General features: G+C 44.9%; 1 pseudogene; it reads left to right on the top strand.

Annotated features, from left to right (window-relative positions):
* Positions 1-9,907: 9,907 nt before the first annotated feature.
* On the top strand, positions 9,908-10,844 carry LOC113928564 (annotated as a pseudogene).
* The last annotated feature ends 4,688 nt before the right edge of the window (positions 10,845-15,532 follow it).

Genomic DNA, 15,532 nt, shown 5'->3' on the forward strand with positions numbered 1-15,532 from the left:
TTCCCTGCTCTGATATCTGGGAGCTCTGCCGCACTCAGGCACCCCCGGTCTCTCTGTGACCCCAAGGGTCCTGAGACCACACTGTCCCGGGAGGATTCCACCCCCCGCTTAGCCACTGCAGCGACGTCCCTCCGCCGAGCCAACTTTTAAAAGGTCCGATTTTGTGCTCCACGGCTCTAGCACTTGCCAGAAGCGGCCGGCGGAGGCCCCTCCCCCGCCGTCTATCCTCCCGAATATCGCCTCGGATTCACTTCTCTTCTCCGCACGTCCTACCTTCCAGTAAGTGGTCGCTTCTCTGTTCAGAGAGTTGTTGCTACTCTCCTGTTCGATCTCCTGTTGAGTTCGTAGGTGTTCAGAATGGTTTGATCCCTATTCAGTTGAATTCCTGAGACCAGACAAAATCTAGGTCTCCTACTCCTCCGCCATCTTGCTCCGCCCCCCAGCCCGGCTGTTATTTTTAAGTGATGAATTACTGAATTCTACTCCTGAAACCAATATTGTACTGTATGTTAACTAACTAGAATTTAAATAAAAATGTGAAGGAAAGGGAAAGCATAGAAAAAAAAAAACAACCAAACCTGTGGATTTGTAAAATTACAATCACTTAATCCACAAACATTTACTGAACACCTTGTGTATTTCAGGCACTTTGCTAGCCTCTCGAGACAGACGTTTCCTGACCTACTCGAGCCTATAGCCTGTGTGGACATCAGAAGAGTCCTGGTTTTAGACGCATGCTAGAGACCAAGAAAAACCAAATAACTAATTGCAGAACCTGTTCAGAGATTTATTACTAACCCGATGGAGATGGTGATTAAAGGCAACGAGACACTGATGTGTTGGCCGTAAAATGAGTGCAACAACCGGGAGTGCCTGGCAGGAGATCATATCTGGGATGGGAAGGGTAGCCACTCCTCTTCTTGGGAAAAAAGCCTCCTGTGAGATGTGAGGTTTCCAGCATAATCTAATCAGAGGAAACGAGTTTTGAGGCAACTTCAATTGTGTCCACACCTAAACAGGCAGCCGTCTTTCTTTAGTGCAGTGTTTCTTTCCTATCATTTCAGTAGGTCTAAATGGGGATTCAAAGGTTAGAAAAGCTCCTGGTAAGAGATCTCAGACCAGAAGATAAAAATCTTGATTCTAGTCCAGAAGAATAAAAAAATAATAACAAATATTACTGAGCTCCTACAATAAGCACAGCAGATCCAGACGAAGAGCTACTCAGCTGCCCCTCCCCAGCGGCAGAGGTAAAGACCAAAGAGCACCAACCAACCAAGTGATGCTGGGCTCCTAGCCATCCATGAGAGAGTGCTCGAGGCAAAGCTAGGCCACAGACAACTAGGCTTCTTGTTTTCCTTTCCTAATGCTGTAATCCGAGAAGCAGTGGTTACTTTAAAGAGTGGCTTGGTGGCTTCTTGCATTAGGATCTACTGAGGTGCTTAGTTAAGAATGAAAAACAGTGAGTCTCTCTCACCCAGGCCTCTTGAATCAGAATTTCCAGAATCTGCATGTTAGATAAGCTCCCCAAGTGACACTGACCCATGTGAAACTGGGAACTGCCGTCCTAAGGGCCCACCACCAATCTCTGGATGGCCGCGGTGAAAGAGAAGTGAAGGACGATGCAGCTGACTGGGAGAAGATCTCGTACGTAGGCCGCGAGCAGTGGAGGCGAGAGCAGGGGCATGTCCCACTACCACCCCTGGGCCCTGCTTTGTGTCCTGTTTTGGTAATCTCATATGGTCTGTGGCTGTTCTGTAAACTCTACAGCTATTGTTATTGCATGGCTCGACCCTTCCAATGTTATTGTCCACCGTGATTCTCTAGAGCCCTTCGGGCTGAAAATTTCAAAAGCCAGATATTCTCAACACTGTCCAACTTTCACATAGAAGTTTCCAGACAACCTCAAGCCAGTGAGACCCAATGGTTAAGAGAGGCTCTAGAATCTAGACACTTAGAGGGCTTTGGACTTCTTGTGCCTCAGCTTCCTCCTCTCTACAGGTGGGTTTACTACCAGGACCCCCCACATCAGGGTGTTGTGAGCAGCAAATGAGATCACCTGTTCAAACTCTGAGTATGCCTGGAACACAGTTCATGTGTGATAAATGTTACTTCAAACACTCAACCAGTCAAAAATACTGCCCCACCCCACCCCCGCCATGGGAAAGCGCCCACAGCAGGACACAAGAGTCACTGTGGAGCGGTGGGGAAAAAAGGAAAGATGATCTTATTCACGGAGAACCGATGATGCTGTGCGGAGAATTCAAAGAGCTGTTCGTGGCTGTGTGAGAGCAACGGGGTAGAGGAAATGGGGGGACAGTGCTCAGAGCCCCTGCTTGCACTGGGGTGGAAATCATGTATGATAGATATGAAAGGTAAAGGAAGGAAGTGAGAAATTCATTGTGCGTGCTTCTGTCATCCTTGGATGAGCAATAGAGATCATAAGAATTCTCAAGACCAGGCTGCATCATTAGATGAAGAATAAAAAGGCTTATTATTAGGGGAAATTGATGCTTTGTGAAAGCAGAACTTTTAGAACAAAGAGAATCAGACTGACATTTTGTGAAGCTGGGAAAGTGCGTTTCAATCACGATCGGTTACAGGCCTTGGAGCCTTTTGTTTTATTGTTCCCTTGTCCCATTTTCTCCCCCAGGCTCCAGGCTGAACCCTGGGGGGTGAGCAGTGCATGAAAAAGCTCTTGAAGGGAGGTATTGGGGAGGGGGGAGGATTTCTTGTCCACGAAATACACACGATCTATATTTTGAAGGGCTTTATTTCAACTGCTTAGAAAATACTTCAGAGGCGACCTTACACTTTTTTTTTTTTTAAAGATTTATTTGAGAGAGCGAGAATGAGAGAGAGAGTACATGAGAGGGGGGAGGGCCAGAGGGAGAAGCAGGCTCCTCGCCGAGCAGGGAGCCCGATGCGGGACTCGATCCCGGGACTCCGGGATCATGACCTGAGCCGAAGGCAGTTGCTTAACCAACTGAGCCACCCAGGCGCCCGACCTTACACTTTTTGAAGGAGGCAGTTCAGGGGGTGGAGAAGGGCATGGATGTAACTATCAGACCAGGATTTAAACATAGTTCAAATGAAGGCGACTGACTGTGTTACCTTGGGGAAATTACTTAACCCCTTGAGCCTCAGTTTCCTCGTCTGTAAAACGGGGTGGAGATTTACTGACCTTAATGGGTTGTTGTGAAAAAACGAGTCAAAGTAAGCATGGGGGGTGCGGTACAGAGCAAGCCCCCAGAGGAAAGGCACTCTCCACATCAATGTCATTGTTGTCACCATTCCTAAAAGGTTATGGGGGCAACAAAGGAACCCAGCAAAAAATTGAGCTGTTCCCTTGCTTAGAATCATAGAAGCCTTCAGAAAACACACAGATCACCCATTTCAACCCTAATAACACGAGGAGCCGTCACCAGATTTATTTTGTAAGTTCCCGGTCTTTTTTGAGAAAGCAATTATTTCCAGGGCTGGAAGTCCCTAGAGTTCACATCTCTTCTAAGTTACGGAACGAACAGTACTGTTGTGTCAGGACAGACTGATTCTCCACAGATTTTGCCTGTTGCCCCCACCCCATTCTATCACCAGCAACCAATTCGGGAGTCTCCTTTCGTCCCCAAAGTTGGCCCCCAAGGCACAAATGGCTCAGGAAGGAACAATCCATATTTTTCTTTCTCAGGTGTTCCTGGTTTTTTTAGTCCCAAGGATTGGTGTTTCCAAGTTCTGGTTTGTGGATTGCTTTGAAGATATTTTGGAAAGAGAAGAGGTGTGAGAATGAGAGTAAATGTGCAGAAAATAGTCAAGGACCACGATCCAAAAAAAGAAAACACATCCTCCCACTCACTTACTCACAAAATCATTCTGTGAACCCACTGTATGGCAGGCCCTGTGCTAAGAGCCTAGAAGTTCCCAGCCTGGAAGGTAGATAAACAACCATAGCAGTAGAGAGGGAGGGGCACCTGTCGCACCCTCAGGTTTGGCCCACTGATGCCTTCTGGTAATATTACTGGCCTTGTGTCCTGTGAACTGGCCTCAGGAGGAGGTACTGAACACGCAGGGATATCCCAAAATACCTCTGTGTCCCTCACCTGGCTCCATGCTTGAACTCTCTCATTAGTCCTCATTTCGGAATAAAAGACCATCCCCTCACTGAATGCCAATAGCCCTAGAGGACTTCATCATCAGCCACGCCAAAACCACTTTCTTTAATTCCCTTCACAGAACTTAACAGTTTCAAAACATCTTTATGTTTATTATCTGTTGGTAGGACAGGCAGTTTTGTCCCCATTTTACAAATGAGGAAGTTAAATAATTAGCCTGTGGCCTCACATTTCTGTTTATTCATGTGTCAAGTTTTTATTTAAATTCTAGGTATTTAACATGTAGTGTGGTATTGGTTTCAGGAGCAGAATTCAGTGACTCATGACTTACATCCAACCCCCAGTGCTCATCATCACAAGTGCCCTCCTTAATCCCCCTCACCCATCTAGCCCATCCCCTGCCCACCTCCCTCCATCAACCCCCAGTCTGTTCTCTATCAGTAAGAGTCTCTTATGGCTTGTTTCCCTCTCTCTCTCTCTTTTTTTTCCTTTCCCCTATGGCCTCACATCTCAAAGGTAACTGAGCTGGGACTTGAACCCAGGTCTCCTGACTCCAATCTAGCGCTCCTCAAAGCCAGCCAGGATCATCACTACTTCCTGGCACCTAAGGTGAAGGTACTCTTTCCTCTCAAAAGTAGATACATCATGCTTGTGACGGAGAAGATAAACTTGAAATAAAGTTAATGTCCCACTCTGCATCCTTCAAAGAGCTCCAGGGAAGGAGGGGCTGAGAGCTCCCCCATCCTCTGATGCTCACAGCAGAGACTGCCCAGTCCTGCGGGCACCGGGAAGAGGTCAGGGTATCAGGGAACAGCTGGTAATAATGACCGGTTCCTGGACGCTTACCATGTGGCCAGCACCGGGCAGCATGCTTCAGCTACATCACTCAAAGTCCCCTGCCTCACTGCTGCCACCTGTAAAATCACAGTCCCTCCCACCACCATTATTTAGGGATTTCTCCCCACCCAGAGGGAAAACCCCGGGAACAATCCCCTCATGTACATTACTATCTACTACCCACCCACAAGTTCCTATAGGAATTGCCTTCTCATCCCATGAATGCTGTGGCCTCTATTGAAACACTGCTGTGCGGCCCGGGATGCTGCCTCCTGGGAAGGCTAACAGACTTGGGGTCCCTTAGATTCTCACTGTACCCCTTACCCCAAGTCTGCATTCTGTCACCTTGGCCTCTGAAACCACTGAGTGTCCCACATCACCAGGTGAGAAGAGATCCTTCGGCTCATGGCTCTAACCCCTGCCCCACAGGGGTTGAGAAGTTCTTGGGGTCACACAGGGTGGGATTCCTCATAGAAAGTTCCACTGTGCCCGAGTCCGCATTTCTTTCCCCAGGCCCCATGCAGAGGGCTCCTCCCTTCTCTTGTAGTCCAAAGCTATATAAAGAAATTGGGAAAAGTTGAGAATGTAGGCCCCACGAACCAAATGAACATTGCTGGAGAATTCTGTAAAAGTGACTGCTCAAGGAAGGCATGCAGGAGTTGGAACTCTTAAAAGTCCCCCCAAAGAAACAACATTTGTCATTCACTGAGTCCTCACATGCTTACCTAATTATCCCTCATAAGCACCCTTTGAAACGAGTACTGTTACTGCCTTCAATTTAGATAAGAAAATGGAGTTCAGAAGGTCACTTGATGAGGTCACACTCCAAGCTACAAAATCAGGCGATGGGCCCCATCTACCTGACCACAGAACCTAGACTCTGAACCCTAATTCGACACTCAGCCCCACCCCTGGCTGTTTTTAAAGGCTTGCAGATCCAGGTAGCATTTCTTGCAACCCAAGTGCTCTGAGAAGCAATGACAAAGGAGAGTTTAAGTATTGGGTGGGTAGGTGGGAGGGAGGAGGAGAAGCTGTTAATTGTAGATCTGTAATTCAGACCACTCATTAAGCGGCAGAGGTGTCACCATGCCCTTTATCTTCGCCATCCACCTTCTAACATAAAAGAGTCAGGGCCTATGATTTCCTCAGTGGGAAGATCCTTCCTTGACATACTTAAAAACCCTGGGGATGATGAGACTTTTTATAAAAGACCCAAGCAGACTCTGGCAATGTGGAAGTCTCCTGTCATTTTCCCCAATTTCCCCCAAACCTGTCCTCAACACCTAGTAGAAAGCAGTAGGAGAATATTTCAGAAATTTCTTTTTTGAGCCTGTAATGCCTCAAGGGGACCAGACTGATAAAACTGCCAAGGGGATCTGGTCAGTCTGGGTCACACAGATGCCCTTAGCAGAAATGACTTGTAAATTCTTACCCCCTAAAATCCTAAATTCCTCCTCCTCGTTACTTTTTTTTTTTTTTAAAGATTTTATTCATTTATTTATTCGGGGGTGGGGGGAGAACGCAGAGGGAGAGGGACAAGCAGACTCCACGCAGAGTGCAGAGCCCCCACCCGGGGCTCCATCTCACTACTCTGAGATCATTATCTGAACGGAAATCAAGAGTCGGACGCTTAACTGACTGAGCTGCCCAGGTGCCCTCCTCCTCACTCTTTTTATCAGTTCCATATAAATTGAAAATTAAGTAATTATTTCACATAGTCAAAACAAGGACCCTAAAATTAGAATTCTAGCCAGCTTGTGGTGTCTATCATATTGCCCCTGCCCCAAAAGACAACGGATGGTAGTAGCTCACATCCATCTGGTGTTCAATGTGTGCCAGGCACTGTTCTCCAAGTGTGGCCTGGGAATTGGTTTGAAATGCAGATTTTCAGGCCCCCCCCAGACCTACAGAATCAGAACCCCTGAGGACGACAGAGTCCTGCAATCTGTTTTAACAAGTTTTAAATGAATGATTCTGGTACATTCTAAAGTTTGAGAACCCTGCCTTACTTTACTGAGTCCTCACAAACACTGTAGAAGGTACAGGAACATTGAGCATTACTGTTCCCATTTTATAGAGAGGGAATCTAAGTCTCAAAAGTATTGAGCCACCTATCCAAAGTAAGTAGTAACACAAGGACTGGAATGCAGGTCGTAGTTCTGCTACCCTAAATATGTTTCCTTACCGGTGAAAAGGAAGCATGACAGAGAGTCAAGGAGACAAATGGCTAGTCCCCTGGAAACCAATTAAAGGCAGCTTCAGTCCAGGGTTGGGAAAGAAATTAACATCTATGGAGCAGCAGCTGGGTGCCAGTCATGATACATAAATATCTCATTTCACTTAATTCTCACAAAAGTCCATGCCAGGTAAGCATCCTGAAATCAGATCAGGTAAGGCAAGCAACTGTGCTAGGCTCTCACAAAGCAAGGTGCAGAGTAGAATCTGAATCCCGCTTAGTCTGTCTGTAAAATCCTCCCGGCCTTCCGGGAGCACACATACACATTCAGCATATACACACGTGTCCTCATGGCCAGGAGACCAGAAAACCAAGGCTGAATGCAAATGCAGCAGCAAATGAGATCACCACGCTCCAGGGGTGAAAAACCACCTTGACAGCAATTGTGTGGCTTTCACAGCATCATCAATCACCCCGTCTGCTCCTCCCCTCCCGTCTTCTGCTCTCAAAAGCCACAGACTTTTCCCTTTCCGCTTCTGAGACAGGGAAGTCAAGTTCTCAACAAACTGAACATGTTTCTGCTCTTCCTATTAACTGAGTATTCACCCACCTTTCCAGGGAAGTAAAGCCCTTAGTGGGCAAGGACGCCAGGAATGAGATGAAATACCAGTTGGAACCCTAGCGATATTCAGGGAGGATTATCATAATGTTATGGATGCCTTCAACCAGCTCCCCATACAGAACACATACACACCCTCGATACTGGCATGGAATCTACCAGCAACCTTCTAAGCTGATGGCTTAATTAACTTGCAGGCTGTGTATGCCATGTCATGAAACGTCTCTAAAATCTAAGAGCACAAGAAGGTATAAAGCTTAGAAACTACAGTTTCTCAGTCATCATTTCGGAGAGGTTTATTTGTTTGTTTGTTTAGAAGATTTTATTTATTTATTTGACAGAGCGAGAGAGCACAAGCAGGGGGAGCAGGAGGAGAGGGAGAAGCAGGCTCCCCGCCGAGCAGGGAGCCCGATGTGGGGCTCAATCCCAGGATCCCGGGATCATGACCTGAGCCGAAGGCAGACACTTAACCATCTGAGCCACCCAGGCGCCCCTGTTTGTTTGCTTTTAAGTTCATTTATGTTTAAGTAATCTCTGCACCCAACGTGGGGCTCAAACTCACGACCCAGAGATCAAGAGTCACATGCTCTCCTAACTGAATCAGCTAGGTGCCCTTAGAGGCTTTTTGTTTTTGTTTAAGAAAAAAAAAAAGTTACTTTCCCTTTTCACTTAAATACATAGTATTTTCCCCCTTGGTTCATAAAATCGAGGAAACATAAAATGAAAACTCTGGGTGAAAATATTTGTTGACATAAATATATAGAACAGCTCCAAAACCTCCCTAGCCTAAAACCCGCACATGGCTCTCAGCTGCTTTTCAGATGGAGCCCAGGCATCTCAGACTGCTTCATCAAAGCCCTTGTGACCAGGTGGCTGCCCACACTCCAGTCCTGAAGCCTGACACGCCCTGCCCCAAACTCAGTGCCCAGGCTATAGAGAATACAGGCTGTTCCCGGCAGGTCCCAGGTCCTCTCCTGCCTTCATGCCCTCACACCTGTGGGTCTCTCAGCATGGAATTCCCAACTCAGCCCAGGTGCCACCTCTTAAGAGAAGTGTTCCCTGATTTCCAGGGCGGGTCTCCCACAGCACCATGTGCTGACGCTCATCACACTTCTCCTATTTTGTGGTCATCTATTTACTTTGGTATCACCTTCCAAGTCGCAAGCTCCAATGAAGGGACCTGTGGCCCAACACACAGTAAACACTACCTTTGATGAATGAATAAGTGAATGAGTAAATTAATGAATGATGATCCCTATGCATTTTCCCACCAGGAAATACAGGTGGGAAAATGCATAGGGAGATATGGATACACCAGGAGAGGTAGGATTGTTCTCTCCCAACGTCTTTAAGATGCTGTTTCCACTCCCAGAGACTCATATAGTCCAACATAGTCAGAAGTATCTCAAGGCCCTAGTCCAAAACATTATCTAGATGAGCCCGTTATCATTATCTAGATGTATCTAGATGAGCCCAGGGGTATCCACCAAATTCAAGATTCTTGAGATCGGTGGCCAAACCAAAGGTAGGCGAACTCCTGGACCTGGTTCTAGTGTGAACTAATCTGGAAACTCACTTTGGTTCAGAACTTCTTAGCATAGGCCAGTGTAAATGCGTTTTCAGCATTTGTATTTTCTATTATAAAGCGGTAGACAGAAAAGAAAGCCCCACGGCTCTAAAGCTGTGCTGTCGGTAAGGGGCCACGCAGCTACAACTGGGAGACGTGCCGGGAATCCAGACCTGGCTGGGCCATTCCCCGCCCCCACCCGGACGCCCGGTGCCAGGAGGCCTGGGATCCTACCTGGCCGGGGAGCGGGACCAGGGTGGCATGTGCTCCTCATCCTCAGGTCTTGGACGCACCGGGGGCAGCAGGGTCCTCGGCCAGAGGACAACGATGCCTCTTCCAGACCTGGGCCAGGCCGAGACCTGCGGTGCGGGTGCTCTGACCCGCCGGCCCAGAAGGGGAATTCCCGGTTCGCCGTCCACCAGAAGGGAGTGTAGCGCTGAGCGGAGGAGCCAGCAAGGATCCCCGCGACCTGTGCGCAGCATCTTACAAGTTTGTCACTTTAGGAGCTGGGGACTTTCCTGAGCCGGATACCTCTCCAGACAACAAGGGCAGCACCGTACCTCTGATACCCAGAGAACATTTGGGAGGAGTTACTGAGTGACATGGTCTTGGCCCCATTCCCAGGCGGGGGGCGTCCTCAAGCCTTGCTGTGGCCCCTGAGCATCCCTCTCAGCTCTTGCTGAGCCCCTACTTGGGCATCTCTGCTCTTTGCCCAAACTCGGAACCCACTGAAAACCCATGAGGCGGCTGTTGGTGTCGGAGGAAGGTGAGTGCCAGCGGGAAGGTGGGAGGGACTGGGACCAGGGCTTTGGGCCGCCCTACACTTCTCAGTCTCTCCCTCTGTGTCGCTGCTGCAGCTGCTCAGACTGGAAGTTCGAGGTTCCACCTTGTACCACCTTTTCCCAGGACTGCCAGGTCTTCCAGCTGATTGTCTTCTGCTTTAGGGACCCATGGCTGGTGCGGTCAGAAGCAAGGGATAGGACATGGCCTGGGCAGCTAATAAGACCGCCAGACCTGGAGTGTCCTTGATAGGGCCATGACCAGCCTCTGGAGGCTTGGGCCGAGCTCCCTGAGGGCAGGGTGGGTGGGGAGGAGATGCTAGTTCTGTGGAGGGTGGATCAGTTCTCTAGGCCCAAAGGTTGGGACACCGCCAGATATCCTGGGCTGTGAACGAGAAGCTCCTTCCTGGCAGGGATCACGGGCCAATGGCGAGGTCTCCAGGATCAGGGAAGGAAGCATGTTTGACGAGGGTCCCTTCCAGGCAGATCTGATCATCATCTCTGAAGGAAGTGGACACTCCCCAAGCTACACCCTCTGTTTCTTGGTGGGGGAGTCATGGCCCCAGGACCAGCTGTGGATCAAGAGGCTTGTGATACTCAAGGCTGTTCCCAAGAGGCTTAGGGCTCTGCTAGACACAGCCCTATTAGGGGATGCCTCCTTACTGGAGAGCACTGTCAACCTGCACATTTCCAACAGCCACCCACTCTCCCTTCCCTTCACCGGTACAAGGCCTACCTCCAGAACCTGGTGGAGGAATGAATTTCTAAGTCACTGGGGAGGGCTGAGCCCTCACTCCTCATTATATAGACCCCTTGCCCCCACCTCGACCAGTAAACTGGTTCTTGCCATGGTCAAACAAACAAAAACACCCTCAAATATAAAGCAATGTATAGATAGTACAGTGGAAGACCATACTCTGATATTATCCCAAAATACGATTTGCCAGAGATAACCATTGTAAGAATATGTTAGAGGCTGATAGGCAGTGAGCCTGCAAGACAAATCCCAGTTCACAGATGACCACTTACAATATATTTTTTTTTTAAAGTTCTAATGGTTGCCACAAAATAAAAATCAGGAGGTTCATGTAACTGAAATATTTTCATGGAGCTTTCAAGGTGGTAGAGAAGTAAATAGACTATCACAAAGTAGCATGAAAAGTACTATGATTTATAGGTTTTCAGGCAAAATCCAAAGATCTGCCAACTCATTAGCAAAGATTAGCTGAAGCTGAGTGGTGTCAGTTGCTTTTCATGTTCTCAAGGTTGTCACAGTCCCTACCTGACCCATTTCTAAAACCAGTCTGGCCCCCCTATGCATTTGAGTTTGCAGTTATTGATGTCTGTCCTTCCAAAACCCTTCTGTAATATTATGAGTGTTATGAGCACAGCCTAATCAGTGTATACAACTCTACCTAATTTATTCCACTGTATGACCACATTATGATACATACAACCAGTCCCTTCCGGATGGATATTTCGGTTAGCTCCATTTATCTTCAGTTACAAACAACAGAACAGTAAATACCCTGGTTTATATCTTTGCATATTTTGTGGGCGTTTCTCTTGAATAAAATTCTAAATGGGAAATTACTGAGTAAAAAGAACACATATTTAAAATTTCAATAAAAGGAAGACACATTTAAAATTTCACTAAAATGGTGAAGTTGGTTTAGAATCTAAGCCTTTTTTTAGTCCCAAGCAAGGGACAAGGAGTGGTTGAATTTGGAGATTGGCATCAAGAAATGAACTGTCCACCGTACTCATATTCTTCCCCTAGCTAATGGCTATAAAGATAATATTGCAAATGGAGAACTAGACCTAGCAGGATAAATATATTTAGAATTCTAGCTGAAAAGTTAATTCAGTCATAAATTGGGCATGAAAAACAAAATGAGATAACAAGTCTGGTTATATTTATGACATTCTTCATTTGTTATTAAAAACCAAAGGATTTTTTTATCCAAATGTGTTGGCTAGTTTTTAGTTTTTTGGCATTTCTCATTATTTTATCTAAAAAGGAAGTGTTCCCTCCTTTTGTGTTTCAGGCTTATTTCCCTTTCTGTTTCTAATAGATTAACCTGATGTTACTGTGTGAAGGCTGCTTATGTTTCCAAGGTTTGGGCTCTCCTGAGTGGAAGTAAAGATAAAAATTTGCAATCAAAAGTGCAATAAAGTATTGATTAAATTAGCCTCTTTTTTTATGATAAATGCAGCAAGTGGGATGAGTTGATGGTTAACAGTGCAGACTCCCTGGGCATAAGGCCTGATTTCCCCCAAACACTGGCTGGGGCAAAGGATAACCACTCTCTACACCTCTATTTCCTCATCTATTAAGATGGGAGTAATAATAGGGTTATAGTTCCTTACACAGAATCTGGCACAAAATAATGTTAATTGTTATTATTTCTTCCAACATAATAGCCAACCCCACCCCCTCTTAAAGTTCTGCAGGGTGCTGCAGTGCCCAAGACCAGATTAGCCTCTGGGCAGCTGCTCTGTGAGTTGACAGTCATGTCATGGCCAAGTCGGAATGAATAACTCCTTCCCCAGGGAAATAAACCAGGAGTTGGGCTCAGTCTTAAACTATACTTTACATGCAACATGATAGATAATAAGAGGCCTGGTAAGAGAATAATAGCTGACCTTTACTGAGCACTTACTCTCTGTCACACTCTTTGAAGCATTTTACGAGCATTTTCTCACTCTGTGCTCACAATAATCCTATGCAACAAGTGCTGTTATTACCATCCCCGTTTTCCAGATGAGAAAACCAAGTATAGAGTGTTTAATCAACTAGCTCAAGGTCACATTCTTATTTAATAAGATGGCACAGAACTTCTGACTCCAGAATGTCTGCTCTTAACCATTAGAGTAAGTTAGAAACAATTGCAGAAAGAGGTAAATCACAGCTAGGACAAGAAGAGGAATTCAGATACTGTCGACTGGTATCTTTCAAGCAACTAGTATGCAGCAGACACTGTTCTAAGTGCTACCAACAGTTATTAGGAAGTTTATTCCTTGTGGCAAGCCTGAGAAGTACATATTACTGATAGCACTTTTACGGATAGGCTTAAGCTATTGAATATCCAGGGTCACAGAACTGTTAGTGATAGAGGTGAGTTTCCAAAGCATTCCCAAGCTTTCTCCCTAGGAATGCAGTAAGAATCCAAACACAAGTGAGTCATCCTCATCACTCAGCAAACATTTATTAAGCACTTACCGGTGTCAGGCACAAATGAACAATACAGGGATGGTTCCTGCACCATGGAACAGAGATTACGCGGAAGAGAGATACAATTTATAAGGCCAAATGAGTAAATAACATAATACTATATAATTAATGATAATTAGCACCATTACAGGGCCCAAGAAATGTCTAATTGATTTGACAAATGTTTATAGTAAGTTATAGTAAAATAATTCTAATTCTTTAAAAAAAAAAAGGACATTTGCTTCTTGCGTATTTCATATCCTAGAAGACCTACCCATTAAGAGACATCAAGGACTAATCAGGTTATTTAGGGAATTACTGAGTTTTGCAACTTTCCCACCTGTGATCAAAAGTATGAGATTGTGGTTACCCAATAGCCTAGGCAAACTGTCAGCTTTTGCACAGACTTGCCCTGAGTTTAATAAGAATTAAGGTTGCATCCTGCTCATGGTTTTGAATCAAAACATTTACTGATTTCATCAGAAAGGAAACAGTAAAGGAAGAGAAGGAAGACCGGTTAGGGGTGAAGTGATCACAGCCCTTTTCTTTTGTAAGGCACAGTTTCTGGTGTGGATTAACATTTACATATAGCAGTTTCAGAGCTTTGTAATTATTTTTCTTTTTAATGGCTGTCTTATCAATGGTAATGCATAGGGTATTAGTGTTATAGGATTTAACTGCCTCTATTGTAAATGTTTTAGTAAATCTACAGTGATTTTTAAGCTATCTTCATTATTTTTGAAATATCTTTGAAAACTTTACACCAGTAACATGTTCATTGTAGAAAAAATAGAGAAACACATGAGCAAAATGAAAAAAATTAAACAAAATCAATTAATAAGTCCAGAGGCCAGAAATAACTGTTGCTGACATTTTGGCATACATTCTTCTAGTCTCAATATTATATATCTTTGTATTATTATTAAATAACTTGGGGGCGCCTGGGTGGCTCAGTTGGTTAAGCGACTGCCTTCGGCTCAGGTCATGGTCCTGGAGTCCCGGGATCGAGTCCCACATCGGGCTCCCTACTTGGCGGGGAGTCTGCTTCTTCCTCTGACCCTCTTCCCTCTCGTGCTCTCTGTCTCTCATTCTCTCTCTCTCAAATAAATAAATAAAATCTTTATAAAAAATATAAATAAATAAAAAAATAACTTGGGCTCATACAGCTTGTAAGTTTCTGTATTCAGTTAATTATGAATGTCCTTCATGTCATTAAACATACATCTCCACTCTCATTTTTGATAGTTGTATAGTATTTGTGTGTGTGTGTATGTGTGTATATATATATATATATATATATACATACATATATATCTCACTGTTTATTTACCCACTGTGTTGTTGTTGAACATTAAGAATGTTTTTAACATTTTACTATTATAAGTAATTATATGAGGAACATGTTTGGGTATGTATCTGTTACATTAGTATAAATTTCTAGAGGTAGTATTGCAGGGTCAAAGGGTAGGGACATATTTGCAAGGTTTTGAATATACAGTTTTTACTGGTTTCCTTTTCTTTTTTTCTTTTTTTAACTTTTTATTTTGAAATAATTATAAACACAAGAAGTTGCAAAAATGGTAAAGAAATCCCTTACATCCTGTAACCAGCTTCCCCCCAACATCTTATATATATTACAGTATAAACACTAGGAAAGTGACATTAGCACAATACAATAAATTACTACAGACTTTACTTGGACTTGACCAGCTGAATTATTTTTTAAGCTGAATTACTTTTTAAATATTAATAGAATAGTAAGATGCATTCTTACTTTCCTACTTTCTCTGCTCACACAGCTGCCTTTAGAATTCCTTTCTAATCTTGTAGAGGAAAGAATAAAACTATGTTTAGTAGATTATTGTCTTCTGTTGAAAATGAAGAGGAGGAAATCCAAGTAAGAGTCCCTCACACAGATGCACAGGTGGTGAACCACCATTTATGGCACAGGAAATGGTAGGGTTCTGCCCTTCTTTAGGCTCTTCACAGTCATTATAACTCCTGTATGATGAACTAGAACAGAGTTTCCCAAAGCCTGGGGTGCCCCCAACACAAAATGGTTATCATAGACTCATGCAGTAAGAAAGTTACCACTTTTTCCTTCACTCCTCTGATTACATCAAGGAGAAAGCCTCAGTACATGTCTATGGCAAACAGCATAAAGATAGGATGCAAATGACTGAAGTTAGGGATATGTTGTGTTAGAGCATCTTGGTCCATAAAGAACTGACCAA

The sequence above is a fragment of the Zalophus californianus genome, chromosome 5 (genome assembly GCF_009762305.2).
Source record: "Zalophus californianus isolate mZalCal1 chromosome 5, mZalCal1.pri.v2, whole genome shotgun sequence".
NCBI lineage: Eukaryota > Metazoa > Chordata > Mammalia > Carnivora > Otariidae > Zalophus > Zalophus californianus.